General features: G+C 44.1%; 1 long non-coding RNA gene across 1 annotated transcript; it reads right to left on the bottom strand.

The window, feature by feature from the left end:
- Window positions 1–307: 307 nt before the first annotated feature.
- LOC108496243 lies at window positions 308–18,513 on the bottom strand. The gene is made up of 4 exons (XR_001874400.1): window positions 18,457–18,513; window positions 18,179–18,371; window positions 3,954–4,025; window positions 308–469 (listed from the first exon to the last, which is right to left on the bottom strand). It is a non-coding gene; the product is annotated as an uncharacterized LOC108496243 (long non-coding RNA).
- Window positions 18,514–27,437: the final 8,924 nt, after the last annotated feature.

Here is a 27,437-nt window from a genome sequence, read left to right as displayed (position 1 = left end):
TTGGCTGTTCCTGAAAATTCAAAATTATACACAGCGTATTTCCCTGTCCCTTGTCCTGGCCAATCTCTTCTCTATTCCCCAGCCTCCAAGACTGGGCTCTCACTTGCACGGCGTGAAGAATAGCTGCTGCTGCACTTGCCAGCATCTCCCAGGTCTTGTGATCAACACTTTGAATGCAGCTTTTGTACATGCTCTGTCTCCCTGAGCCCAGCAGTATTCCTGGGCATCGGCACCATCGCTGCAGGCAAACGTCCTCCAGGCAGAGGCTGCAGGAACGAGATTGCAAGAAGTCCTGGCTGAAGAAGTCTCCATTCTGCTGCAGCCCTCTATCTGCGGCGAAATCACCTTGTGCTGCCATGGTGGGGGCAGAGGGGGTGATGGGCTCTTTGCAGATGAGAGTCTACTCGAGGTGCTGCTGGTCACTGGGCCTGACACAGCTGCCGGTACATTTCCCTGCGGCATCAGGAGCCTACATGGAAAAATAACACTGCTAGTGCAAGTGACAGCCACCAATCCCTGGCATGGCCCTGCCTACAGGGGGTCCTGATACCAAACTGCTTGAGTCAGGTGGTGTTAGAGCAACATAAAGAGATGTTCAGGCTATGTATTTTCCACATTCTGTCAAAATTATGGCCATAAAGTCCAAATGCTGGAGGAAGACTGCTGTCAGCAGCATGGGGGAAGAATATCTCTACCCCAGCAGCTGCTTTCCCCATGGCTGTTTGGGCATGGTAGCAGAGGCCAGCCTCTCACCATGCCCACTTGCTGTTGGACGTGGGACAGTGCCTCAGAGTTGTTCCCACTGAACTCAGGGCTGCCACTGCAGCAGGAGCACCACTCCATACATTTGATAACAATGAGCTGTAACATCATACAGGACTTGCCCCAAAAGCTACCAAAAAAAAAAAAAAAGAGGGTTAGAATAGTTTGCTCCTTTTCAGTACAGACATATCTGGATTTAAGCAGGAGTATGGGCTAATGATACTGGAGACTGGTGTGTAACCCCTACTTCTAGCACTTCCCACTAGTTTGCAAGATTTTTTACTGTAGAAAGGCATAGATAAGATTTTACAACACACCTATGAGTAATTCTGAGCCACAACTCAAACCACAAGACAAATACTTCCAGATCTGCCACCCACTGGGGAAGGAAGGAGAAAAGCAGTTGAAACAAGTGCTGTTGTAGATAAATTGCCTGGATTTATCATGTTGCTGAGGTACCTCTAGCACTTGCAGCACCTCAGAAAGCCTGAAACTACAGCACAACTCATAATTATGGATGCCAGCACCCAGAAACTTTCTGCCATGCTCACATCAGCAAGCACATATCCCAAAGGACTACTGGAGTTGTAGACAGTGCTATAGCATGCAAGGTGTATGAGGGCAAAGAAAGTTTGTGCTTAGCCCTTCAGGTTAGTGCTACAGCAAAATGTGACAATGTTCAGCTTCAGTCCTTGTAGACCATCTCTTTGGTGGTTTGGTTGCTTTCGCTTCAAAACTGCTTCTGACAGAGACTTCAGTTGCCATACTGGGCTTCCTTAAACATATTAGTCCATTTCTTATGGCCTAAGTAAGAGGTAAGAGGGGATTTTACAGAGCATATTTTAGGACAAGAGGTCAGGATGGCAAGGCAGCAGTAAAATCCCTGTAGTTGTGAGTTCTGAAGGATGCCAAACAGAACTACTTTTGAAAATCCACTCATAGGTGCCTCTAAGCTCTGCAAACACAATGACTACCACATGGCAGCTGATTGAGGCCGGAAGAATCAATCACAGACACAGTTCAGTGTAATTATTACAAAAGGAAAAACACCTCTGCACTCAATGGAAAAGGGAAAGGCAGATCTCTTTTAACGTGTTCCGTAAGCTTAAAACAAATAACAAAGAATGCCTGTACAAGGCCTTAGGTACCCTACTAACAATCCTGACAATCAAACTTACAATCAGATAAAATGGTATCCTTAAACAAATTTCAGTGGAAATTGTTCATATTACAGCAAGGCCTTGTAATGTTCTACCCCCCACTCAAGTGATTTAATTCAGCTCAAAAGCTGTCAAAGTGTTCATCTGGAGCAAAGGTAGTGTTTGCAGAAAGGCTGAAGTCAGCTGAGAGAGTTAACCCACTTCTGGCTTTCATCTTTTTCATTAGCTTAGATAAATCACAGAATATCAAGTTGGAAGAGGACCTCAAGGATCCTCTGGTCTAAACTTTCTTGTCAAAAGCACCTAAATTCACAGACATAGCTTAAGGTCAAGGACTGAAAGTGCTTAGAGGGCTTATAGAGTCTGATTCCCATTACTTTCAAGGGAAGGCAGGCACTAAATACCTTAAAAACACAAATGTAGGTCTATTTGAGACTGCATACTTGAAAACAAGGACTCTTCCTACGCTCCAGTACCCTCTTGCCCAACCTGGTGTCATCTGTCATCTGCAAACTGACTGAGGGTGCCCTTGGTCCCCTCATCCAGACCGTTAATAAAGATATTAAATATGACTGACCCAAACTGGCCCTGGGGAACACCATTTGTGACCAGCTGCCAGCTGGATTTAACTCCATTCATTACCACCATTCTCTGGGCCTGTCCATCCAGACAGGTTTTTACCCAGGGGAGAGTGTGCACATCCAAGCCATGAGCAGCCAGATTCTCTGGGAGAGTGCTGTGGGAAATGGTGCCAAAGGCTTTACTAAAGTTTGGGTAGACAACATCCTCAACCTTTCTCTCATCCACTGAGAGGGTCTCCTTATGATAGAAGGAGAGCAGGTTGGTCAAGCAGGACCTGCCTACTCATGTTGGCTGAGTCTGATGCCCTACTTGTCCTGCATGTGCTGCGTGATGGCACTCTAGGTGATCTGCTTCATGACCTTCCCTGGCACTGGGGTCAGGCTGACAGACCTGTAGTTCCTCAGATCCTCCTTCTGACCCTTCTTGTAGATGGGAGTCACAGCTGCTAACTTCCAGTCACCTGGAACCTCCCCAGTTAACCAGGACTGATGATAAATGATTGAAAGCGGCTTGATGACCTCTCCTGCCAGCTCCCTCAGTACCCTTGGATGGATCCCATCTGGCCCCATTGACTTGCATGTGTCTAAGTGGTGTAGAAGGTCACTGACCATTTCCCCTTGGTTTATGGGGGCTTCCTTCTGCTCCTCATCCCTGTTTTCCAGCTCAGGGGCCCAGGTATCTGGAGGACAACAGGTCTTACTTTTAAAGACTGAGGCAAAGAAGGCATTAAGTATCTCAGTCTTTTCCTCATCTTTTGTCCTATATTTCCTCCCACATCCAATAAAGGATGGAGATTCTCCTTAGCCCTCCTTTTGTTGTTGGTATATTTACACAAATATTTTTATTGTTTTTTTACAAGTTTCTACAAAGAAATTCTTTACTGTGAAGGTGGTGAGGCACTGGAACAGGTTGCCCAGAGAAGTTGCGGATGCCCCATCCCTGGAAGGGTTCAAGGCCAGGTTGTATGGGGCCCTGAGCAACCTGGTCTAGTGGGAGGTGTCCCTGCCAACAGCCAGGGGATTGGAACTGGATAATCTTTAAGGTCCCTTCCAACCCAAGCTGTTCTATGATTCTATGATTTCACTCCAGTAGCCAGATAAAACTTGGGCTTTGTCCCTTCTAATTCTGCCCCTAGATAACCTCACAACATCCTCATAGTTGTGAATTGCCTGTGCCTTTTTCCAAAGATGATGAACTCTCACTTTTCCCTGTGTTCCAGTCAAAGCTCTCTGTGGGACTAGTACATAAAGCAGGGATTCAGGTATGTTTTCCTAGGGCTCACTGCGTAGGAATAATATCTAAGAAACACGTCAGTGGCAATTTTGTCTGGTTAAGATCACCCCCTAAATGAATCTGACCATGCCCCATTGCTTAAGGTATTAAAAATGCCCAAGAGAAAGTTAGTGTGTCCTGTAGCCAGGATAGAAGCTGCCTCTGCCATGGACTTACCCATAACACAAAGCCAGGCTTCTCCACAGCTCAGTCTTGTTCCTCGGAAGGCTGTTCTACCAAACTAGCATGCTATGAAGTGTAACCAGAAAGGGCATTACTTATGGCACTATCTTTGTGGTCCCCAAAGGCTTAATTGCCAAAATTCAGGACATAGATCCTATTTAAGGCCAGGTACGCGATATGGAAAATCCCGAATGTAAAGCCACCCCTTTCTCCCTTGCACTGAAACCACTGCAACTGGAATGATACCAGCAAAGCAACGTGCCTGCAGCCTGGGGGAGCTCTGGGTGTGCAGGATTCATCTTCTGCCACTGCTGTCAGAGCATGGAAAACAAGCTGGTGCCATTCTCAGTACCGTGGAGACCAGTGGCAGTCATTCACTGCTGAGTGAAAAAAGGTGTTACAAAATGACTTTCTGAAGAGGGAAAACGAACACAGCTGCATTTTAACAGCTCCAGGCCCTGGTGATGTTTCACCAGACAGTAACTACATTCCTTGTCATCCTTCTGCTGAGTTAATCAAAAGGAAATGCATCCTCTGGAATTTTCAGCTTCTCGGGATCATTAGCACCCAGTAAATGAAAACAGAGACAATTTAATGCTACCATTACTTTCTTTCCCAACCAACAAGCTGTCTTCCCAGTGCAGTAAAAGTACAGTATCATTATGTGAAACGTGCTGATGCCAACAACCCTACAGAGCCCCTCAGTATTGGAGCTACTGTGGAGGTTGAACCTAGTATCTCACCAAAGGCTTGTTGGGAGAGTAAAATTAAATTGGAGTGATGACAGTTGTTTGGGGCTTTTTTGACCACCTTACAGGGTCATAATGGACCTGTGGCATAAAGGTTTTATACAGAGTAAAAAGCCATCTCCCTATGGAACTGGGCAGTTTCCCCAGGCCGGCAGGAGAATCACAATGCAGATCCTTGTGCTACTAATTGCATCTCTCCCCACTTTCTCAAGTTCTTGGTGTCAAAGTCACTTAGGTTAGACACACAGCTTACAAGAAGTGCTCCTGTATTTTTTTGCACAAAGAATACAAGTGAGATTACACATCCAAAACCAATTTTCTCTTACAGCTGAATTTACTGTTTTGAGGAGTTTCTGAAGCAGCAAAACTTGCTTCCTCAAATATTTACTGTGCATGGCGAGGAGTACAGATAAACGATGTAATGTTAAAAGCATTGCCCACACAATGCTCTTATTACAAGTTCTGCTTCAGCTTTTATATGGAAAATCTGAAAGGTTCAATGCCCCTATCAAAAGCTCCTGCAATGGCTGTTCTTCAGCAGAGCAGGGTTGCTCAGCTGTGAAACAAGAGTTACCACAAGCAGCAGCTTACCCAGGGCAGCAAATGAAAAGTTAGGAATAAGCTGATCTGAATGCCAAACCTCACTATCTCCTTCAAAAAGCACTTGAACAATTCCTCATTCCAGATCTAATGAGCTGTAGTGCTGGACACCACAGTTATTTGATTACTGTACACAGCTTTGCTCCCCCTGAGGGCTGTGATGGTTTCTGTTGGAGCTGTGGACCAGAGACAATGAGGAGAGAAGAAGCCAAGTACACTGACACACCTTTGCCTCGAGCATAATCCAGCCTTGACCAAAAGCACTGAAAGGTTTCCCATTTGGCCCATGTCTTGAAATATTAGGTCAGCTCTTTGTTGACTCATGTTGGTTTGTTGTAAAAGAATTTTCCTTAGGAATGTCAGGCTTGTCTTCCTCAGTACCTTCCTCTCAGCAGCCTTGGGGAGAGTGGTCTCCCACCCCATACTGCTGTGTGAAGCCATCCTAGAGGACTACTAAAATATGATCCCTGGCCAGTAGTTTTCTCCTGCCAGAGCCCTGCATACTGTTCCATACATCTTTCATAAAGGCCCAAGCCAACTCCAAGCATTCTAACTATGGCAGGTTTTCACAAACAGTTGCAGAAATCCAAGATAATTCCAAGTGAGCATCCTAACGGTTTCGTCCTATTCCTGACAGGAAAATTCTCAATGATTTGAAGCAATTTCATTCAGATGCAACATAGGATATGACTTTTGTATTGAAATTTTTCATAATGAGTAACAAGCATGGGGAGCATGAGGTACAGGGCTGACATGCAAAAGCAGGAGCATATCCTATAAAGTGACCAGTTTAATTGTTCATTTTATTCCTCTTTTATCTTTTCCACTCAAGTCCCAGTACTGTTCTTAAAGCTGTAGGAACCTTGAAATACAACAGTTCCCACTGCTCAGAATTTATTGCCCAGTCTTCACAGTATTTAAGCACCTCTATCTTTTTCAGGGCCTAGGTCCGCCATTCAGGCATCACTGAAATATTTAAAGCCTCCATTCACCTAACCTACAAGGTATCACATAACTCCACAGGCATTTAAATCCCTAGGGTGCCTAAGTGTTCACAGGTTGATGCCTGCAGAGGCTGTCTTGCACCTGACTGGATGCTGAGAGCCCCACACCATGGTGCCCAGAGGACCCAATGCAGGACAAACACCTATTTTCCAATACCTGCCAGCTGGCAGCATCTGCCCTGGGAGAGCCAGAAGCCACCAAGAGGTAAAGGAATAATAGGCTGTCCCTGAAGCAAACTGAAATGCTTACAGGAAGGAAGACAAAAAAGAGCCTCCAGATGTGAACATGCCACGCATTGGAGCAGGCTGACAAAACCTTCTGATGGTTTGGCTCACTGACCTGACAGAAAACACCACATATTTCCCAAATGCCATCAATTCCATTGTCCAAAAGTGAACAAAGCCAAAGAAAGGAATGAAAAGTGGAAGTCTGCAGAAGCAGGGCTAACTCCGCTGCCAATTCATTGCCTGGCCTGCAGAGAAATATAAATCTTAGGGTCAGAAAAATGTTTAGGACCTCTGCAGGCCACAGATTTTGAGTAAGTGAGCTTTAGTTTCTTACAGGGCACTATCTCCCACTGAAAATGCAAATGATGATTGGAAGCTTTGCAAAGCTTTCAAAGGTCCTGGGGTGACAGATAATCCAGAAATATGAGCAGCTACCATTGTCATTACAGCAGCAATCTCTGCAGCAGAGCCCCAGCTTGCTAAATTGTTAGGGGTGGGGGAGTATGGATATTGCCAGGAAGAAAGAAGAAGAAAAATAAGTGAAGCAAAAGCACTCTCTCCAGAGAGAGATAGAAACAGAGGGGGAAAGGAACCTGCAAACAACTCTGTTAATGAGCAGAGTCCCTGCATCTCAATCCTTCAGAGAGTTTGGTTTGTCCTCCCTCTGCTGTTATGGTAGGCTGGCATCTCCACACCACAAAAAAAATACAAGATGTGTTAGAGTGCAGATCTTCCCTCCTTACGCTACTACATCTTTCCCAGATCAAATTTTCAGAGATTCATACTGTTAGTAATAAACCATTTGAAAACAGAGGCTAGCCTGCAGGCAAGTTTCTTCATCAGAATGAGAGCACTTTGAGACTAGGCATTTATGTATCAAAAAACCTGTAAGCTCACTAAAGTTCGCTTCTTCTCTCCTTGCTTGGAGTAAAATAATTCCACTTGTCCCCTACATCCTTTGGAGTGAGGCGCCAATGTTAAGTTTAGTGAAACACAGTAGTTTAAACCATTGGCAAGAGCAAACTTCACTATCCTGCAGGGATTAGCCCAGGAGCCAAATAACACTGATCTAAATCCCAGCAGAGGCCAATACAGAAACTTGATTTGGGTTAGGACTTCATTGGTGCTACCTGGAAAATAACTGTGTGAGCCTGAGAAGGACAAAGGTGGAATTTTTATTTTTGCTTTTTGGTTCCATTCAGAGCAAGGGACTTTGAGCAGGAGGTGAGCTGGGACTTACCCGTTTGCCCTCACACAGCAGCAAAGGGAGCCTTGGGAGCCCAAGGGCTGTACCTGAGCTGAGGTAGGAGCCCTTGTTCTGCCTCCCATGGTGTGGCAGAAGCCAGGCTGTTGCTCTTCTTATGAAAAGAAGCTTCCCTGTCAATAAGCAACCCTGTGTGCTCTGCAGTTCCTGCCTGTCCTCCTCTCCCCTCCTTCCATCCACCACCCTAAGCACTGATCTTCTTCCACACCTCTGAGGGCTGTGTCTCTTTTAATGACACCTAAACTCCCAGGCACACAGCTGGAGTCATGCAGCAGAAGCTTCCCTCCTATGGCTTTAAAGACTTTTTGAAAAGAGAAAGATAAAAGGAAGAATCATCAAATCTTTCCCCCAGGTTTTATTGCTTTCTGGGAGAGATGCTTGCATCAAGAAACCTGCACGAGAGCACAGCGAAAGCAATCCCAATGCCTGGCTCTTGCCAGCCCCTGCCAGAGCACCACCTTGCTGAGAAAGCAACAGCACACAAGACAGGGCTGTCCACCAACCTCCTTCACGCGTGTCCTTCACTTTGGAAATCCAGCTCCACGTTGCTAAGCTCGTAATCCCTCCAGGAGCTATGAAGCAGGTTGCCTCCCACGAGGGAGCAAGGAATTCTTCTGCTCCAGACCCTGTGCTTCCCAAACTGGAAGTAGGGATAGACATTTGTCAAGCCAGACCCCTTCTTCAGCAGGACAGCAGGCTCCCCCTTCCAGGTGTTTGAGCTCTGCAGGTGAACAGTGTCAAGTACCAGGAATAAACAAGGCTGCATAGCAACAACTTCTCTGAAGAAATCTTGAGATGCAAGAAGTATCTTGTGCTGCAGCCACAAGCACCCGAGGGACCTCAACAGAACCCAGACCTTCAATGAGGGGCACACACCAAACGGTGACACACTCCCAGTCCCCCTCACTGCCTGCTTGTGGTCCCCGTGCAAGGATCATCCTAAAGCTTTCCACAGTGTGCAAGCAAACAGCAAAGTGTCCATCTGCTGGAAACTGAGAAAAGGGAGGGGGAGGCTTCCACCCTCCTCACTGCAATATTTGATAACATCTCTGCAAGGTAAATTGTTCCAGTGTGAGCTTGGATCCTCCCTTGGTTAGACCAGTGTAAATTCATACCAGCCCTACAGAAAGCACCACATTCAGGCAAGATTAGGAAAAGAGGAGAACTAATTCCTCCAACATGGCATGGCCACAGTCTCTGTGATCACTAAATGCTGCCAAACTGTAATTTTCTACCACCCCCATTACAAATATTTTATGCCTCTCCCCTGTGCTGTGGATAATTGTGCAATATGCAGTGCAGAGCAGCAATATTGTGCATCGTTTTGTTGTTGTTATGCTCAATCAAAAGCTGCTTTCAAATGTAAAAATAATAATAATTTCATCATTTCCATGTCTAGTTTGGAAATTTTCCGTAACAAGGTCACTACTGGCTGTTTTTATAAACATTCATGTATATTAAAAAAGAAATTCTCTGCAGAGGTGCAAGGGCTCACATGAGGTTCTCTGTTAATCTCTCAGCCCATGTCTTTACAATTATATGGATGGAGGTGTCCACACGACTACTATGAGACAAGGAATTCAGACACTAAGTCTTGAGCAACTATATCCAACCTGCAAGTCAACAGGCAAGTGGAAAGGGACTCTTTAGCTGTAAAAATGTGCAATAATGCAGCTCCTACGGGGGCAAAAAACCCACAGAAAACCCCTCTGCAGGAGTTAGCAGTCCTTCTCTAACTAGTAAAGGCAGCACACACATCCTTTCGTGGTTTGGGAAGGTGACTGTCACCTCACTTGGTAAAAAGCAGCCACCCCATTGCTACCATCACTGTAGGAGTAAAAGATTCAGCCTTACAATGAGTCACCTTAAACTACACAATTCTCTCGGCTTCTCCAAGGCTGAGTGATCAGATATGTGAGAAAATAACCCTATATGTCGCAGAATGGCAGAAAATGAGCTGACTGCAGCAAATGGATCTCCAAATGTGACATCTCCTGCATCAAACGGGAGGATTCTCCTGAAAAGCTTCTCCTTTTTGCTACCAGGAAGATGTAGAAGACTGCCCTCAGACTTCAGCACTGCTTTAGACCTTAGGAGACACAAAGAAAATTAAGTTTCAGCTGTGTTGCAGGCAAGAGTCAACCTGCTCCAGCTCCTGTCAGCAAAGCAGAAATGCTGCTTGTTCACCTTTCTCCATGTTGTCTTCTAAGGTAATAAACCCTTTAAAGTGGGGAATTTTTCTGTACACGTATATGCATCTAACACAGCTGCCACAGACATCAGCTGGAGATGTTGCTATAGAATAGCAATGTCAGTAGCTGTTCATAGGACTTTTCCCACTACAGTGTTTGGTCCTTCTCTTTAATTAAGGGGCCTGCAACAAGCTGCCAGCTCACCTTTAGTGAAAAAGTTAAGTTCCTGGGTGTCTCAAAATGAGCACTTTTACAGAGAAATAGCAGCACTGAAAAGTGTGACTTTCATCAAATCACCAAAAGTGACAAAAGTAGAGCAAAATTGGAGAGCTGGTCAGACTGAGACCACCCAGGAGCATCTGATGTCCAGCCTCTCTCCCTGAGCACCTGCTTACTCTTCTTTCTTTTGACTCAGTAAAAGTTAAGCTCAAGGAACAGAGTGAACGAAAGGGAAGAACCTATATGCTTAGCCTTAAAAATGGTGACCAAAAGTTTTATTTCATACTTTCTGAGAGGAATAAAAAAATTGCAGCTATCCTCAGGGAACAGAGTACCTTCCCTCCTGAGTCTGACTTGGGTCATACCTACTTCACCTCCAACAGCATCACCCATGGGGCTGTGCCCTTATGCCACCTGCACATCCTGTTATAACACATTATGTTCCATGGGGAAGGAGTAGTGTCCACGTGCTCACATGCATCCTGGAAATCAACCTGGTGATGGCTATCTTGTCCTTCCTTGGGACAGCCATGGGATAAACCTTGCTACGGGGTCCGACCCTCTCTCTCATCCATCTATAGCACCTCAAACACTTTCACCAATCCCATTCCCCCCCCAGGCAAAGAACAGTCCAATCATTCCTCACAAGTTAACAAAACAAATTGCCTTGAAATCCCCTTTCTATAAACATGAAGTGTGGCCCCACTTTTAACAAACACATACAGGGCTTATTTGGCTAAACCTCTGCACTCTGCTTTGAAGCCTCTGGGCATCACAGGCAGGAGCACAGGGCTTAGCAGGGCTTTTTCCCCCCTTTCCACAGCAGTGATGGAAATCTTGTCACCTTACATGCTTGTATCCAGAAACCTGCTCAGCTATTCCTCTTTCTTTCACTTGCTGAGCAGCACAGCCCTTCTCAGCAGCCTCCTGGCACACAGACAGCTTGTTTTCTGTTCACAGAAACCACTGCTGGATCGTGAGCCCTTGGGCTTTCCCATGGCAACCTTGTTTGTGCGTTGGGCAAGGGACATCAATAATGCATGGCATCCGAGGCCATGAGGGAAACAGCTCAAGCACACAGTGCAAATGTTAATTAGAGCCCAGCAGACAGGTCTGAAGCCAGCAAGCTTAAACAGACCTTCTGGTTACATGACCAACAGCAGCAGGTTATTAATTTAGTGCTGGAGATGCCAATGAAGCTTTGTAGACTAGTAGGAAAGACACAACTATCAGTAACAAGTACAAGCTGTTCTCCAAAGCCTACTCAGCTGATAAAAATAATTGTGAGCTGAAATACCAATACAGAGAAAAAGTGGATATGAAGGTTTTTAATATTTAAAATGTTCATTTTTATCAATTCTGAATTCCGAGGCACAGGAAAAGAGAGGAAAAGGCTGGACAGAAAACAAAAGAATACAGATACTGCTATATATGCCTCTGTTTTGCCCAGCCTTGAGGAGCATCCAGAACTCCTTGGCTTTTCCTTATTCTTTAGACACTGTCCCCTAATCAGCAGGGTCCTGAGGACTTAAAGACAGGTACCACCCTCTACAAACGTTCCTCCACCAAGTGCTGGGATGAAAAATAAATCAAATTATCCAAAGAGTGACAAGAGAGTTGTGCAGGGTATGCACCCCAGTGCCACGAAAGGCAAGCAGAGAGGATCTGTTAAGATAGAAGAACACAGCAATGTAGAAAAACCTGTGCTTCAGCATCTACATTCTCAGGGAGCACTGTTGTGGAATACTATCACACCACTGTGTGTTGAGGCCAATACTTGAAACAAAAATCTCAGGAAAACAGTGTTTCAGTTTGCTTAAAGGAAATGTGTTTTGTAAACATGAAAGAAAATGGGAAAGGAAACGACCACTTTACACTTTAAAGCATAAACACAAAGACTCAGACACACTAAGGTCAGGGGAAATTATGGCATCAATACCTTGGACTCAGAATTATATTGCATCTTCCCTCTAAAGAGCCTACAGCAGTTTTCATTGCCACAAGTGGCACTTAACATTTCTTCATGAGGTGATATACACAGTGCTAAGATACACTGGGAAATTGAGCACTCCAAAACTCTCTTAGGACCTCAATAAAGAAACTGCAAAGAGACCAGCAGTTCTCTTTTCTGGTGACAACTGTCTGTGGCAGGGTAACAGCTGGGATTGGGTCAGCTGAAATGCTGAGGCCTTTCAAAAAGAAGTCAAAAACCAGAGGTACTATATTAAGAGCTGCCAGATAAACATTATCACAGCTTTACATGTGGGGATCAGGGTCTTTCAGATCAATAGATACAGTATCTTGCCTACAGCTTGCCAAATTTTTCTGATGGAGAACACAATGATTACACAAAATTGATGTGATCTGTGAAAATATGTTTTTTTCAACTATTTCTGTAAGTTTCAGGATGGCACATTTGATACTTTTTCTCAAATTCTTCCATGGTATTACAGAATTATCTCCATTTTGAGTAACTCTAATTCTATGCAGTGAAAACCTGTCTGTGTACCACCTACCTCAGACACATTTCCAGATCAGACTTTGATGAGACAAAAGCCTACTTCCAGTGCTTCTTCAGCATAGCAGGGGACTAGAAATTGCTGTATGCCTGGGAAATCATAGACAGTCATAGAGAATATTTTAACTCCTGTAAGGGTTGTAAAAAACTCATGGTACAAAGGGATGTAGGCAAATATGCTCTGAGCTGTAAGCGTTCCCTGGAGGAGAAGGATAAGATGTGCCAGATGCAAGCACCTCACAGTATCAGTCCCCAGTGAGGACCCAAAAAGTGGAACAGAGACCTCCATGAGGCAGCAGAAGATCAGCCCAGTTTAGGATTGTCCAGAGCCCCTCTAACGCCCTCTGGTGATCCAGGGCGCTGGACCGCCACAAACACTCACTGTGCTTTGCCTCCTAATTCATTCAGGATCATGTGGTTCTAAACTAAGGCCCCTTGGTTCCCCACGCTGCTAATCTAGTTAAGTGCATATTGGCTAATTGCAGGTTTTAGCTCACTGCCAAGCACATCATCTCACTGTCTTTTTGCTCTGGCTGCCTGAAGAGCCAGCAGCCACACAAACCCACACCTCATCTGGGAGTGCAGAGAAATCAGTTGCCACCTCCTGCTGTCCACTACAAGTCTGCTTTCATTTGCTTTACCAAAATAGAATGTTTTTCTATGACAGGGAGAGTGAAGTGAAGAACAAAATCAAAAACAAACAAACAACTTGTCACCTGAGGACACTCTTCACAAAGTCCCAGAGCAGATGGACACAGGAGAAACAAGAAAAAAAAAAAAGACTTTGGTTCTTATACAGACATCTCAAAAACAGGGCCACTGAGGTAATTTGCTAACCTAGTGTATGCAAATACACCTCACATTCCTGGGGTTAGATAGGAACAAAAAGGCCAAAGTCTTCTCCACAGATTTATCACAATTTAGCACAAATAATTTTGAAAACTGAGCCCAGCTGCTATGTTTTTACTGAATGCCCTGTCTCATGAATGTCAGCAGGTTCCTGTTCAGCTGGAGGCAGACCTGGGCTGCTGCACCTCTAAATGAGCAGGCAAACTCCGTGAGCTTCACCAATGCTGCACCAAGGACCACTATCACAGAGCAACACCCAGCTCTAACTGCAGCCCTGCCATGCCCACTCTGCTGCTCAAAGTGCAGGTTCAGTGAAAGGCTACAGGCCCTGATGCTTTGAAGTGCTTCAGCGAGCTGCTGTACAGAGTGAGGCAGCTGCACAACATCAAAGCTGCACGGAAAATAAAACGCTTTCCCACGACACCACATTAAAGCCAAGGCAAGGACCTAGAACTGAGTCCCAGTGATGCAGAGTTCATTCCTCAGACTTTAAAATCACTCTGCTCTTACAGAAAGATTAGTTGCATTTTTCCCAAGAGCCCCTCTTTTCTTCTCAATACCATTCATCTGCCAAGCAGCAAATCTGTCAGCACAGTTCGGGGCACAGTGCTGAGGCTTCAGGACTGCATTTCTAATTTGAAGGACTCCAAGATTACAAGCAGAGAGAACACACAACCTCAAAACCTGCAAAAGAACAGGTACCTTCATGGTAACAGAGATCACCATGGAGATGAAAGATGAAAGTGCAAGATAGGCATGTTTAGAAGCTCATGTTTTCCCACATTTTCTAAAGGGTGACAGTCACCAAACCATGTTTGGAATGCTGGATCTGCTAAGCCCCCTCAGTACTCCCTTAGCACAGCACAGGTCAGATGGCAGCTGGCCCTGAATGTGTTGGGGTTAAAGAGACACAGAGAAGCAGAGCTCTTTCTTTTCTTTAAGTCTCATAAACAGCTCGAAAAGTTTTCCTTCAACACATTTCTGAAAGAGAAAAAGGTGTGATCATTTGGACGGAAAAATAAAAGTGCTGGCGAATGAGAAGATTTGTTCAGGCTGTTGAACATCCATGTAATGAAGGTGATGGAAACTTGAACTGGTGATAGAGGCAAGAGAAATTAGCCCTGCAGCTTGTTTTACCTGCCATCAACTTTGAAGAGGTCCTGAAAAACACCTTCAGCTTCCATCAATTCCTGATAAGTGCTTGGCAAAGCACATACTGCAAGATGGAGGATATCCAGACCCATACGCAGGTAACAGCCTGTCTGGAACAGAGTGATGTAACAGCTTCTTCCTCCATCTCCCGTACTGGAGGATGTCATGACAAAATAAACACTGAGACAAGACTCAATGAGGAAGGATCCCATTTCCTTGTTGATGACTTTGAATTCAAATCCTCTACAACTGCAGAAATAAGCTGCCTGAGCACTATGGAAAGGAAAAAATGGGCACAGGTTGGTGGATTTTTCTTTAAAAGAGCCCCCCAAAAAATCCTAGTATTTACAGACCACAATAAATTCATAGAGAAGACTGCAGTGGTATATGGATATATTTCCCTTTTCACCTTCACTATTTTAAACAAAACTCTGTGCCTATGGTGGAGAAAAAGTTTGACTACCTGAATTTAAGGTGTATTAAAGGGGTGGTAGGTTTGCTGTTGTGGTTTTTTTTGTTTGTTTGTATCATTTATATTGAAGCTCTTGAAATAAAATTTTATAGGATGTAATTCTGCCTTCTTTTCCCTTCACTGAACCTGCTGAGGATGGCAGGGGGAAATATTAGGAATTAGAGGACCAAATCTGACCCCACTGAAATCAAACAGCCAGCATGCCCAGCCTTGTGGACATTTTGAGAAACAGCTCCTCTTCTGAATCACATTATCCCTGTCAGTCTTGGGTAGAAAATGATTTCCAGTCACTAGTCCACAGCAGACGATAATAACAAATGAAAAATAGCCAAGCTATGGTTTACACTAGATGCCAGAAATGAGGTATGGTGGAATTCTGTGGACAGAGTGGGAGAACTAAGGAGGAATGGCTTTGCACCTGCCTGCTCTGAGGCAGCGGCAGCACCATGGGTACAGCTCATTAAGCAGACAGCTCTTTTTCACCGAGCTGGTACTTGTGTGTTGAACTTTTTGTACGATGAGTTTGCTCCTAAAAAGAGGCAAACGACTAGTGCATTGAAATGCCATAAATCCCTCGCTGGCAGAGCGCGAAGCAATTAAAGCCTCCATGCCTCCTGACTGCACCCAGAGGCAGGCAGGTAATGGAAACATCAGTACATTTAGAAGAGATCCCATGAGTGCCAAAAAAAGGAGAATTTGCAGGCAGGGACTAAAATATCATGTGGAACTACAGGTGGCTGTCAAGCAGTTTTTGGACCCCAAGCCACCCACTCCTCAGGGTCTGCAAAGTAGATCCCACATGGCCTCACCAAGAACAGGGTTGAGAGGCTCAGTAGGGTGCTGTATTTTGCAGTTTGTACCCTCTCATATCCTCTCTGCACTCCAGCTGCAACAGTACATTCTTCCCCACATCTTGCTGACTGTCTTGCCCAGCTACACTGCAGGCTTGCTCAGGCTGGAGATCCTTTCTGTAGTGTTTTCCTCACAAACAAGGGAAGTTCAGCAGCACACGCTGCCTCCACCACACATTTTTCTGCAAGAAATTCTCAGTATTCAGCCACAGATAAGAAAATATTTTGGTAAAATAGCCAAGTAGGGTCATCCCTTCTTTGCACAGGGGGAAACTGAGGCACAGAACTTAGAAACATAAGTTTTTCAGCCTTGACATTGACTGGTTTCCCATCACTCAGTCCTTAGATACTTTGGATACCACTGTGATAGCTTCAGCTGCTAAGGAAACAAATCTCTTTTCAGACACCTTATTCATGCTGTGTCATTCAATTCCTCATCTGAGTGAGGGCGATTATGTTGGCGGCTTCACCATTATCTTAAAGCAAAGCCAGGACTTCACCATCTTTCCTGAACGTAAAATTCCATCACCTTGTTCACAGCATTTTCTGAGACTTTAGAGAGGCATTTTACAAAACGTGTTGCCTTTCAAGAAATGAGAGGACTAAGAGATGAGTTTCCCACAGAGAATAGCTTTGTGCTCTGCTGTGAGGCATCAAGAGCTGCTACGTATAAATGGGGGCATTTCTTCATGCTGAATTTGAAGATTTTTGAGTAGTTACTGAAAGACAGTAGAGGCTTGCATTGCTTGTATATAGCAGTAGTGATATCAGCATCTAAACAAAGAGGTGTCCTTGAAATCTGAGTCTAATGGCAAGCTCAGTACTGTGACAGGTTCCACTGGAGGCTCAGGCAGGTTCATTTTTCCTCTCTACAACTGCCAAAGATCTCTGAGTCTGTGGCGCAAACATTGACCATGAAATTGTAATAAACCCTAGGAGTGATTGATTCTGGATTCTCAAGTTTTTTGGGTTTGGGTTTGTTTTGTTGTTTGGGGGGGGTTTTAACCATAGGAAACCATGAGAAGAGATGACAGTTTAGGTCTTAACTCATTCCTATCAGTGCTAACAGCAAACCTGTAATTAATTTTAAACGTCAAGGAAAAAAACTTCAGCACACAAACTAAAAGATGGAATAAAGCTTGTTTATGTAGGCTGTTGTCTATGCATTTTTTCAAAGATGCAATAAAAACCTCCACTGGAAATATATTCTTCAATAAAAATACAATTTTTCTCAAAACACACAGATTGGTTGTGATCTTTTATTTTCCACAGAACAGGGAAAAAAGATCAGAACAATTTTCATCTAAACAGTAGCTGAGATGTTCGGAAACATTTGACAAAGCCATGCAAACACCTGAAAGAAACCAGAAAACTCACAAGCCCCCATTTTTACTTGCTTGCCTTATTAAGTTTCCACTAAAATATATATATTTTTGGGGTAGTACTTTTGTTGTAAACTTAAAGTTTTAAAAGTTTCCTAGAAAAGCTACAGCTTCCAAGAGGAAGTTCTCAGCCAACTTTTTTCTGAAAGCAAAGGAATGGCTCACTGTGATCTCAACTGGTCCCAAGAACTCTGAAAGGGACATAGTGTACATAAGAATTGCACACACTCCTGCAATCCAGATTGAAACAGCATTCAAAGCCTTGCCTGAGGCAGACCAAAATGAGGCACCCTCCTCATGCTGGCCTAAAACCCAGCTGCTGTCATTTCAGCATCTGAGTGGCCTTCACAGTGTGAAGAGACATGCAGCAGACTGTTTCTTTGAGGATCAGTGCCACTGGCTACAGGCTACTTTTTCAGAAGTGTCAGAATTTTGTGTACCAGCCCTTAGACACAAAACATATCTGCTACAGAGCCATCAGTGCATCACCACAGGAGACAGGGAAGGAGCTAGCATACATTGAATCCAGTTTTCATGTGCATTTTGCTAGGAATAACAAAGTCTATTATAATCCTGCATTTACATCTTTAAATTTTTTTTTGAAGCTGTGACTCAAATGCTAACAGGTAAAATCTACTCCCATGCATCTAGCCAAGGAGTCTAAGTTTGTTTTGGTGAAGGGCATTAACCACAAAGCAAATAACGCATTTGCTGCATAAATTACAAGAGGGAGACCTACCTTCATGATTGTTTTCTGTTTATATGCCTCCATTAGTATCCAGGGAAGTTTAACCTGAGCTGGGGTACATGGCATGGTCAAGTCCTCAGGTTTCAGCACTTCTCTGGCCATCCATCAGCCTGCAGTTTCTCAGCAATTCAGTCCCGAGGCATTAAGCTGTCACAGCTCACTATGAAATTAGACTTGATGACACCTAAGTAGATTCATTAATGCATTAGGCAAATGCTATCTGATTGGTTCCTTTTTTTAGAGGTTTGGCAAGCAGCGTGCAAACAAACCTGGAGAATGATGCTCCCAGGGGGGGCAGGCAGCTTGCCAGTCTTCTTTCTTAAACAGAGGTAAGAAAGTGTCAGCCCCACAAAGCTGCACTAGAAGAATTTACAACCTACTGCTTGCCTCAAGACAGCAAAACACAGAAGGTGGCATCAGTTGCTTCTGTCTTCTGGAGGGGTGATGCAGTTCCCATACGTGTCACAGCACACACAGCATTTCAACTGTAAAGGCAGCGTGGCACTAATCATGACCAAAACAAATCCCAAAGGACTACCTGTCCCTGGTATGGGGACTAAAAGACAAACCAGTTCTAGGTTAATCTTCAGGACCATCCAGGGGATATTCTCACCATCCTTAACCACATGGCTGCTGGCTATGCAACTGCACTGACTTACCTTGTTCACTGCTTCTCCAGTCCAATAACACAGCCCAAAAAACGAAGCCACCAAACCAACCAGTGCAGAGGGAGGCAGATGCTGGTGTCAGGTACACACCTTCACTGTTAATTCTGTCACATATCAGCCGCCACGGGTGGTGAAACTCAAAGTTTATCTGTCTTTCCCAGAGACTCTCACTTCATTCCTGATAAATATAGCTACTGGCCCTGTAATTCGGTACAGTTACAGTTTTGCAGGACACTTGAATACATTTTGATTGGCACATACTTGACCTGTGCAGGCAGCTTGCCTTGTAGTACTTTCACCTCGGACTACAATCTCATTAGACTTCACAAATTAAGCAGAACCAGGCTGGAAAGATACTTGGAGGAGAATTCTGAAGTGTAATGGGACATAGGACATGCAATTCCAAAAAAACCTACAGTTCTAGGAGAGATGTGAAAGCTTGGTAAGGCATCTTGTGTGTGGCTGCAAAATGTGCCTTCTTTGGTCAGGGATAAACCAGTAAAATCCACACAAGTATGGTCTGTGCATTAAGTACACTCACAGTTAAGTCTAGGAATATTATCCATGTAGCTGGTTGTGTTCATTTTGTTTAAAAAAGCATTTTGCTTCTCTCCACACCTATTTAATTCCACTGCTGAATATTTAAAGAGACAAGATGCTTTCCAAAAATTTCAGCTTAGCTGGTGGTTCAGGTAATGGCTGGTAAAGCTCTGGAGTTTTAAAGCAAAACAGTATCTATTGACATGATTCCTTTGTTTAGAAAAATAAGCCTTGGTTGAAATGTTTGTGAATAAATTAGCTGACAAATATAGCTCATTTGTCTATCTACAAACCAATACTGACTTTTGTGCAGAAACTGATTATTAGCAAATATTTTCCAAATAGATCACAGAAGCAACATTCAGATGAGTAATTATTCTTGGAACAATTTGCCACACTGCTGCCTCTGCACTCGTGGTACATGAGCAAGTGGGTGCCTAGGCCATATGGCATTGTTTCTGCTTCCTAAGTAACTGAAGCCGGTAAAAAAAGCAGAAACAAAATGAACCCTAAATTACAGCTGCTTTTCAGTTTGAATTTTGAGCTAGCAATTAGACTTACTGAAATTCTTGAATTTTTGCAGTTTCTGAACATTTCACTGAGCAAATAGGTAGCTAAGCACATAACCTCCTGCAATAGCAACCACAACACAGCTTTTCCCAGAAGATACCACGTGATCCTGCATTTTATTCACAAAATACAAACCAACCTTTCTTAGATCCATTCAGTCTACTCTATTAATTTCTTATCACAGGACTCTTAGTGAGCCTGCAGGTCTGGACAAAGCAGCCCTTTACTGCAAAAAGGAAGTATACCTGCATCAAAATAAAGTTTTTCTGGGTGTGTCCTGCTACAGATGTTCAGAGGCTCTGCAGCTGCTTGGATTATACTGGAGAAGGCTTTTCTGTTTCCTTTGCTCCCAGTGTCCAGGACATGAGACCACACAGTTCCACAGCCGTAAGTTCCTGCAAGTTTCCCCTGGCACCCAGTCCACCTCCTGCTACCTCCACAGGGAAACCCTTCCACGCACAAACCCCAAATGCCTGTATACCTCAGCAGTAGAGCTGAAGGATACACTGACGCCTGCTCATTCATTAGCAGCCAAGTCCTTGTTTCACTCAGCTGAAGCATTGCACTTGCCTCTCCTGAAGAACAAATGAGGAAGAAGAGGAACCAGGCAGCAGGGGTTTGCCTGCTTGTCATCAAACCTTTCCAACATATCTAACATACCAGCAGTCTCTTGGCCAACAACTGCAAAACCTCCAGAATCTTGCATGGCACTTTAACAGTTAAATATATTTCAGTGCAAAACCCCCATCTCCTCTTTCCAAGAAGGAGTCGATGTCTTACCCTATTTCACATCTGGCATCACTTCATTATTTTTTCTTCAAGCTGTGTAATTAAGAGCTTATATAAAGTTGATTTAAAGAGAGTCTGCACTCTGGATGACTCCACTTGAGAGCGAGGTAACAGTGCCTTGACAGGTCAGGGCTGGGTTCATTTGCTCTTCCTCGAATAGTTGAGTTTCAAGGAGGGGTTCCTAGGAACTGAACAGAGGTGTGACAGGAAATCATTGACAGGAAACCTCTTGGGGATCTTCAGTGCTTGTCTAAGTCATCAATTTCCCAACAGCTCACATCAAGCACTCTGAAGCAGAGATCAGGGCTGGGTTTATGCCCTCCATTGGGATGAGACATCATTATCTGCCCCTGGCAGGGCTCTCATGCTTGGGCCCAGGACTGCCCAAGGACTGAGAACAGGAGAGGTGGCCTGAGCCCCATCCCACCTGTCAATTCCCACATTCCCACATTCCTGATTCAGCACATCTCGTCTCTCACATCTGTGACACAAGCCAGTTAAATATCTCCAGCTTCATCCCTCTTGCAAACCTCTGCCTACCTTTCAGCTACCTGAGTGCACAGCCCCCTGCAGGCACAGTAGCTGATTATAAATACCTGCTCAGGCTCCATGTACAGTGCTGGCAGCCAGAAGTCACAGCTCCACAAACAATTCCACAGGCAGAGCTGGGTGGCACAGGGGGCCCTCTGCAAGGAGAGGCCAGGACTTCCTGTGACAGTCAGGGCAGGTCAGGGCCGGTCCTCCACAGCCCCTGTGGTAACTGGGACATGATCTCTCTGTCCTTATCTCAGCCCGTGAGCTTTTTTCCATCTTATTTTCTCCCCTGCTGTCCCATTGAGGAGGAGGTGCAAGAGATCAGCTGGGTGAGCAGCCTGGAGATGGCCAAGGTAAACCCACCATGAGTGACATTGCTCCACTGGCACTGTAGTGATGAGACGAAAAACTCAGCATCTCCAAGTAAGCTTTCCAAAAGAAACATGAGGGGGACCAGACTCCACACAGCCCTCTCTGATGCTGCAAGATAGCTCAGATACAAAGGCAAGAAAGAGACACCACCGTAAAATACTATAACTCCTAGAGGCCCCCTTTGGCAGGGTCTGGAAAACAAGGGAAGATAGCTGCAGCTGTATTAAGACTTCTCATAGCTTGCAGCTGTATTCATATTTCTAAAGGGAAAATACGGGGCTGCACTTGAGTTCTTCCCTTGAGGCACACATCAGAGTTCAAACTTGCGTGGCAGCTCATTTTTGTTTCCCCACCATCTTTAATGAACAAGGATTTCTTACACGTGCACACACCTCCCTCCTGCTCTGTCAGCCTTTCCACTCTTCACATACTGAGTTGGAATTGTTCCCTGTGAAATCATACTTTAAAACCTTTTAGAGAACAGAAATGCAGAATGCCAGAGTTCAGACAACTGGAGCAGAGGAGACCCTCCAAAATGTCCCCTCTCATCAGCATACAAAACAGCATTAAAGGCTTTTTTTTTTTTCAAACGGCACTGTTTATTTGGCCCTGGCAAGTGATGGGAGATAACCAAAGGAAGGTCTGACAAATAGAGGGATGCTGAGAGGAATAAGAGCTTGGCTTTCTTGGGAAGTGCTTTTTGAAGCCAAGGAAACTAAAAGTGCACCAAAAAAAAAAAAAATCGATGAAAGCTGAGATTCCTCACACACCAGCAAAGCTTCAGCACCAGAGAAACACACTGTGCAAATTAATTGGGAAACACAGACCATGCTTATTTAACTCCCATTTCTACAGATATTTTCTCACAAGGACTGGATGGCAACCTTTATGGTCCCTCAGTGCACTTAAATTCTGCGTGTTTCCAGAAGTGCTCTCTCTGCCTTACTTAAAAAGTGGTCATGACGGTCTGTAATTTTTTTTCTACCATTCCAACATTTTAAGAACATTGCAACAGCCTTTCCCACAGAGAAGACAGACTGATGCAGTGCGAGACAAAGGGCCAGAGGTCATGTTCAAAGGAGCACACTCTGAGGCTTGTCTGCCTGGTGGACCACAAAGGCCTTGGGTCAGGACCAGGCAGCACAAACAGCGCAAGAGTACTACAGTGGTTTTGTGTTCACTGCATTTCCTCCACCATTTTCCAAAGCAATCAACAGCTTGGAGCTGCGACCTGAAAGACAAGAAGAAAAACCTGCCTTGATGGTCATTTTGTTTATTCCAACCCCAAAAAAATATATTCCCCCTTTGGAGGGTATTTTACGTGTTTTATTGCCTGGCCAAACAATCCAGCAATCCAGAAGCAATCCAGCATTTGGTCACCTTTTCAAAATAGTTTGAGGATTACAGCACTGTTATCAATATATCCATTTTTAAATGCTGAACTATGACTAGTCCCAGGACCATCACTGCTTCCCAGAGCAGTTACGAAGATCATGAAGAACTGAAAGCACCTCACATCTGATGAGCGGCTCTGGAGCAGGATTTCACTTGCACTGCTGCCCACTGTACTATCTCTCAGCAGCTCCCACTGCCAGGACTGAGAGGGAAACAAGATTTTCAGGTTGAAGTTTTAATTTAAGATGGATGAATTCAATGGACTTGAATTCAAAAAAGAAAACGACAGAAAACCACATCAAAAACCAAAAATGACATAATTAGTGGTTGTTTTGTGAGTACCTAAAGGAGATAAAATGAAAATATGAAAGGCAGTTTAAAAACATGCAATTCTAAAGAAAAAGTCAGCAATTCTGTTAGAATACTAAAATAAAATGCTTCAACCTCTCCCCAATAAAAACAGACAAAAAACTTCAATATTTCTTCAATTTTTCCATTCCCTATCATTCACTTCACCCTCTCCCTTTTCTGTGCTTCGAACTATTAATCTGCACAAAATGCTGAGCAGATGGTTGCAGTTTCTAGCAGTGGTCATCACAGCACTAATACATGTTAAAAAAACATATAGAATGAGCAAAGATTAGCAAACTAAGTTAGAATTTATGAAACTGGGAAAGGGGATGTGCCAGCCCTTGAAAGCAGCGAAATTGTTATCAGATCCCTTTATGAAGCAGCAGCAAGCACAAGTTTCAATGCCTTACAAAGGGAATCTTCTGTGGAATTACCTTAGAAAGTAATTTATTTACAGATAGAGGAAAAACTTTTCCTATAAGCATATTTCACTGGAATTAGGGGATTGTAGAAAACTAATTGTTACTTTGAAACTCCTGTTATTTAAAGGTAAGGTCATTTAGTTTGAAGCATCCACCAGAGTTCATATTTTCCAGAACAGCCTTCCCTTCATCCTATTAGTTTCCTTCACTAAATGTACCCCTTTTCCAAATCTTTAATTATATCTATGAACTCTATTTCATATATATATATAGATATATATATAGATATATATATATATATATATATATGCTTGAGGAGCTTTGAGGAGCCTGAGCACACAATAAGCTTCAGAGAACCACAGGTTTGGAGAGGATCCAAGCTCCTTCCAACCTACAAGCACTGGAAGCCAGTGAGACGAAACAGCCACTACAACTACCCATGTTCCTGCAATTCCCACGTTGACACCCTGAGATTTTTTGCATTACAGAAATCACAGCACAGCTCCAGCAAAAGCAGATTTTACCAGCCTTCACTGTCAGCCCCCGTTCCCAGAAAGCCTGGTTCGCTGAGGGCAGAAAATGTTTCTTTGATCTGATTGCAGGAACTTCCAACTGGAGGCAGCTGAAAAGGTCATTGGTTCCTATACCAGACAGTCTGTGTGAGATCATTTCAATCTGATTTATCTCTACACCACCTTTTTGGGAAGGGTCACAAATTGGGTTTCACCCAATTCCGAGTGGGAAGATTTTTAATACTTCCATTGATGTGGACACGGAAAGATTCTTGTTGATGCCAGTTTCCCACAGCAACCGTTGCCATGGTTATAAATCATTTATTGCCCCCCACCCACCCTGTTGGCCAACAGCTGAATATAAAGGATGAGTTTACTCTGTGCTAGAGACCATGACAAACGCACAAACCCGCTCGGTCTGAAGTTCACCATCAGGCACTGAAACACTGTTGGCTCTTTCATTGCAGGGGCTTTGGGAACTCTCTAAAATAAACAACAGACAAGTGCTCGCTAATGATGAAAGCAAACAGTCCTCCAGCTCACAGATGCAGAGATCCAGGGGGTCTTAAGTTTGTGTGTGCAGTAATCACTACAGGAGGAACCTAGAGACAATGCCCTCCCTTCTAGGCTCCCATGGAGCTTAAGGGAAACACGTTCTTCTCAAAGACATAATGCATCAATTCCTTAAGTTATTCCTAAATAACTTAAAAGCACTCATTACTGAGCCAAGGTATTTGAAATAACCTAGTTAACCCCATCTCCATGATTAGAAGAGCTCTGGATAAGCTCCAGGTCTGACCATTACTTCACTTCCTCTCCTAGATAATGTGAGATTCACTCACACAATTCTTAATTGTCTCTTGTCCCTCCTTGCTGAGCAATTTTGTATCTTGCAGCCAAAACAGAAGCAGAGATGAAGGCACCTGGACAAAATTTTCCTCATGCAGAGGCCCAGGCTTACTTCCAAGCAGGATTTGCTTTATGATTTCCTTGATTTTTCAAGGGCTGGGTAGAAGGTGGATTTGAAGTAAAGCTCAAAAAAAAGATGCTATATTTCAGGCAGCAGTTGAGTCAAATGCAATCATGCTGGCAACAACCAAACATGTTTTGGCAAGTTATTTCCTCTGCTTGAGTGCAGTGGCTTCCCACACGTTATTTTTGCAACCCCAACAGCAAGTGGATTTCCCTCTCTCCAGCTCAAAACAAGCCCTCATAAATGTTTAAACGAACTGAAAAACACCACAGCTCTCACAACATCACAGCTGAGGCATCCTGACACTGTAACTTAATACTACACACTACCTGCTTTACAAAAATCACCTCCAAACCACAGCTCCAGCAGCCCTCCTGGTGAGTCCAGGTGGTCTGCACGCCCAGTTAGAGAGTTTAGGGACCTACATGCCAGAAGGGAGATGGGAAGTCTGATCTCAAACCCAATTCCTAACTGGAGGGCTATGGATACCATGCAACCAGCTGAAGTGGCACTCACCCACTTTTAGCAGACTAGAGATGTAGGAGTAAATTTTCCTTCCAGGGTCAATCATACTGCTCTTTAAAGCAAAACTGAAGTTTTAAGCCACCTGCCATAAATTAAATCACAAAATATCTGTCTTTCCTACAAAGGAGACTGGAGAGTCTCCACAGCTGTGAGCTTGGACACACCTGCAAGGAAAGAGAGTGTCTGCTATAAGCCTCTCCTTCAGTACCCTCATTCCAAGGAGCAGGGAAATAACATCCCAAAGGCCATGGATCAGTTTCTAGGAGACTTAATCTTGGTTTAGGCAGTGGTTAAAGGGGCAAAGGGCAAGACTGCACCGAGTCGGTTTTCCTTGTCACCCCACAGCTTCTGATCAAGCAAGGAAGGGCCAATACAGTACCAACCACTGTTTCATCACAAGACAACCTGAACTAGAACTTGGCTATTGAGCTATACACCATCTCCATAATTTTTATGTGCATTTCTCAAATGTCTACATGCCCATGTTGCCAGTAAGCAGGAATTCTCCAGGAATCAGTTGTGCCTTCTGTATTTTCCCTTCTTTTCTCTCTTTCCACATTATTGTTCTCCTCTCCAACAGCATGTTTTGCTTTTGTTTGTTTCTACTTAACCAAGGTAATTGAGATACTTATTTTGGGACAGAGAAACCGTTACAAAAGTAATTTTAAGGATGAACCCAAAACTGTGGGTTTTTTAAAAAGAAATTAAATCATTTCCCATAGCATGGAGGGAGGCCAAAAGCAAAACATCCATACTCCTCAAGTCCTTACACAGCACAACCTTTAACAGACACAGGTGCACGTCCCACTTCCTACGAAACTTCCATGAATCAGATGTGGCACTGAAATATTTAGTAAAGGAGGCAACAGACATTTATTGTCCCAAGTCCTGATGTATTACTAAGTACTGTAGTACTTCCTTCGGAAGCAGGACCATACCCAGAGGCAAGAACTCAGCAACAATGCAACTGCACCACCCTCAAAGGCACAAGTCACGGGTTGCTCCTGCCACCCAGTAATGTAAGGAATTTTGTGGAGCTGGTCTGGCACCCGCTGGCCATCTGTGGTATTGCTCTTTGTCAGAGACAGTTTATATACTTCTATAATCTGGAAAAAGGCCACCACAAGAAAAACAGCAAACAAAAATCCCATAGGCCCTACAGTGGTGCCTGGACAGACATTAAATACACATTTGTAAATGGGACACGATACTAGTTGGGCAAATAAAACCAAGAGCACACCTTAGAATTTCTACCCCACTGATTTGCTGGCTACTTAACTGGGGAGATCTGCCCTGGGCACACCTTGGCTCTTCACAGGAATTCTCATCCAAACTCCACTGCTCCAAATGAGCAGCTGGTCTGTCTTCCTCACTCTCTTCACTGCTCCAAAACTACCAGGATTAGTGCTGGAAGGGAGAATCTACACCATTTCCAGCCTTTTTCTCCAGACAATGCTGCATCTTTGGAAGATGAAGACACAGCTCAAACTGTTTTGAGACCTTGGCTTTGTAGATAGTCATAAAGACTAGAAAGTGCACAGAACTGTTAATTATCAGCTCTAAGGTGAGGGCATTTTTGACCAAGGAGCCCAATTGCTC

The sequence above is a fragment of the Lepidothrix coronata genome, unplaced genomic scaffold, assembly GCF_001604755.1.
Source record: "Lepidothrix coronata isolate B3197 unplaced genomic scaffold, Lepidothrix_coronata-1.0 Scaffold38, whole genome shotgun sequence".
NCBI lineage: Eukaryota > Metazoa > Chordata > Aves > Passeriformes > Pipridae > Lepidothrix > Lepidothrix coronata.
This window is presented reverse-complemented; position numbering and strand designations above follow the sequence as displayed.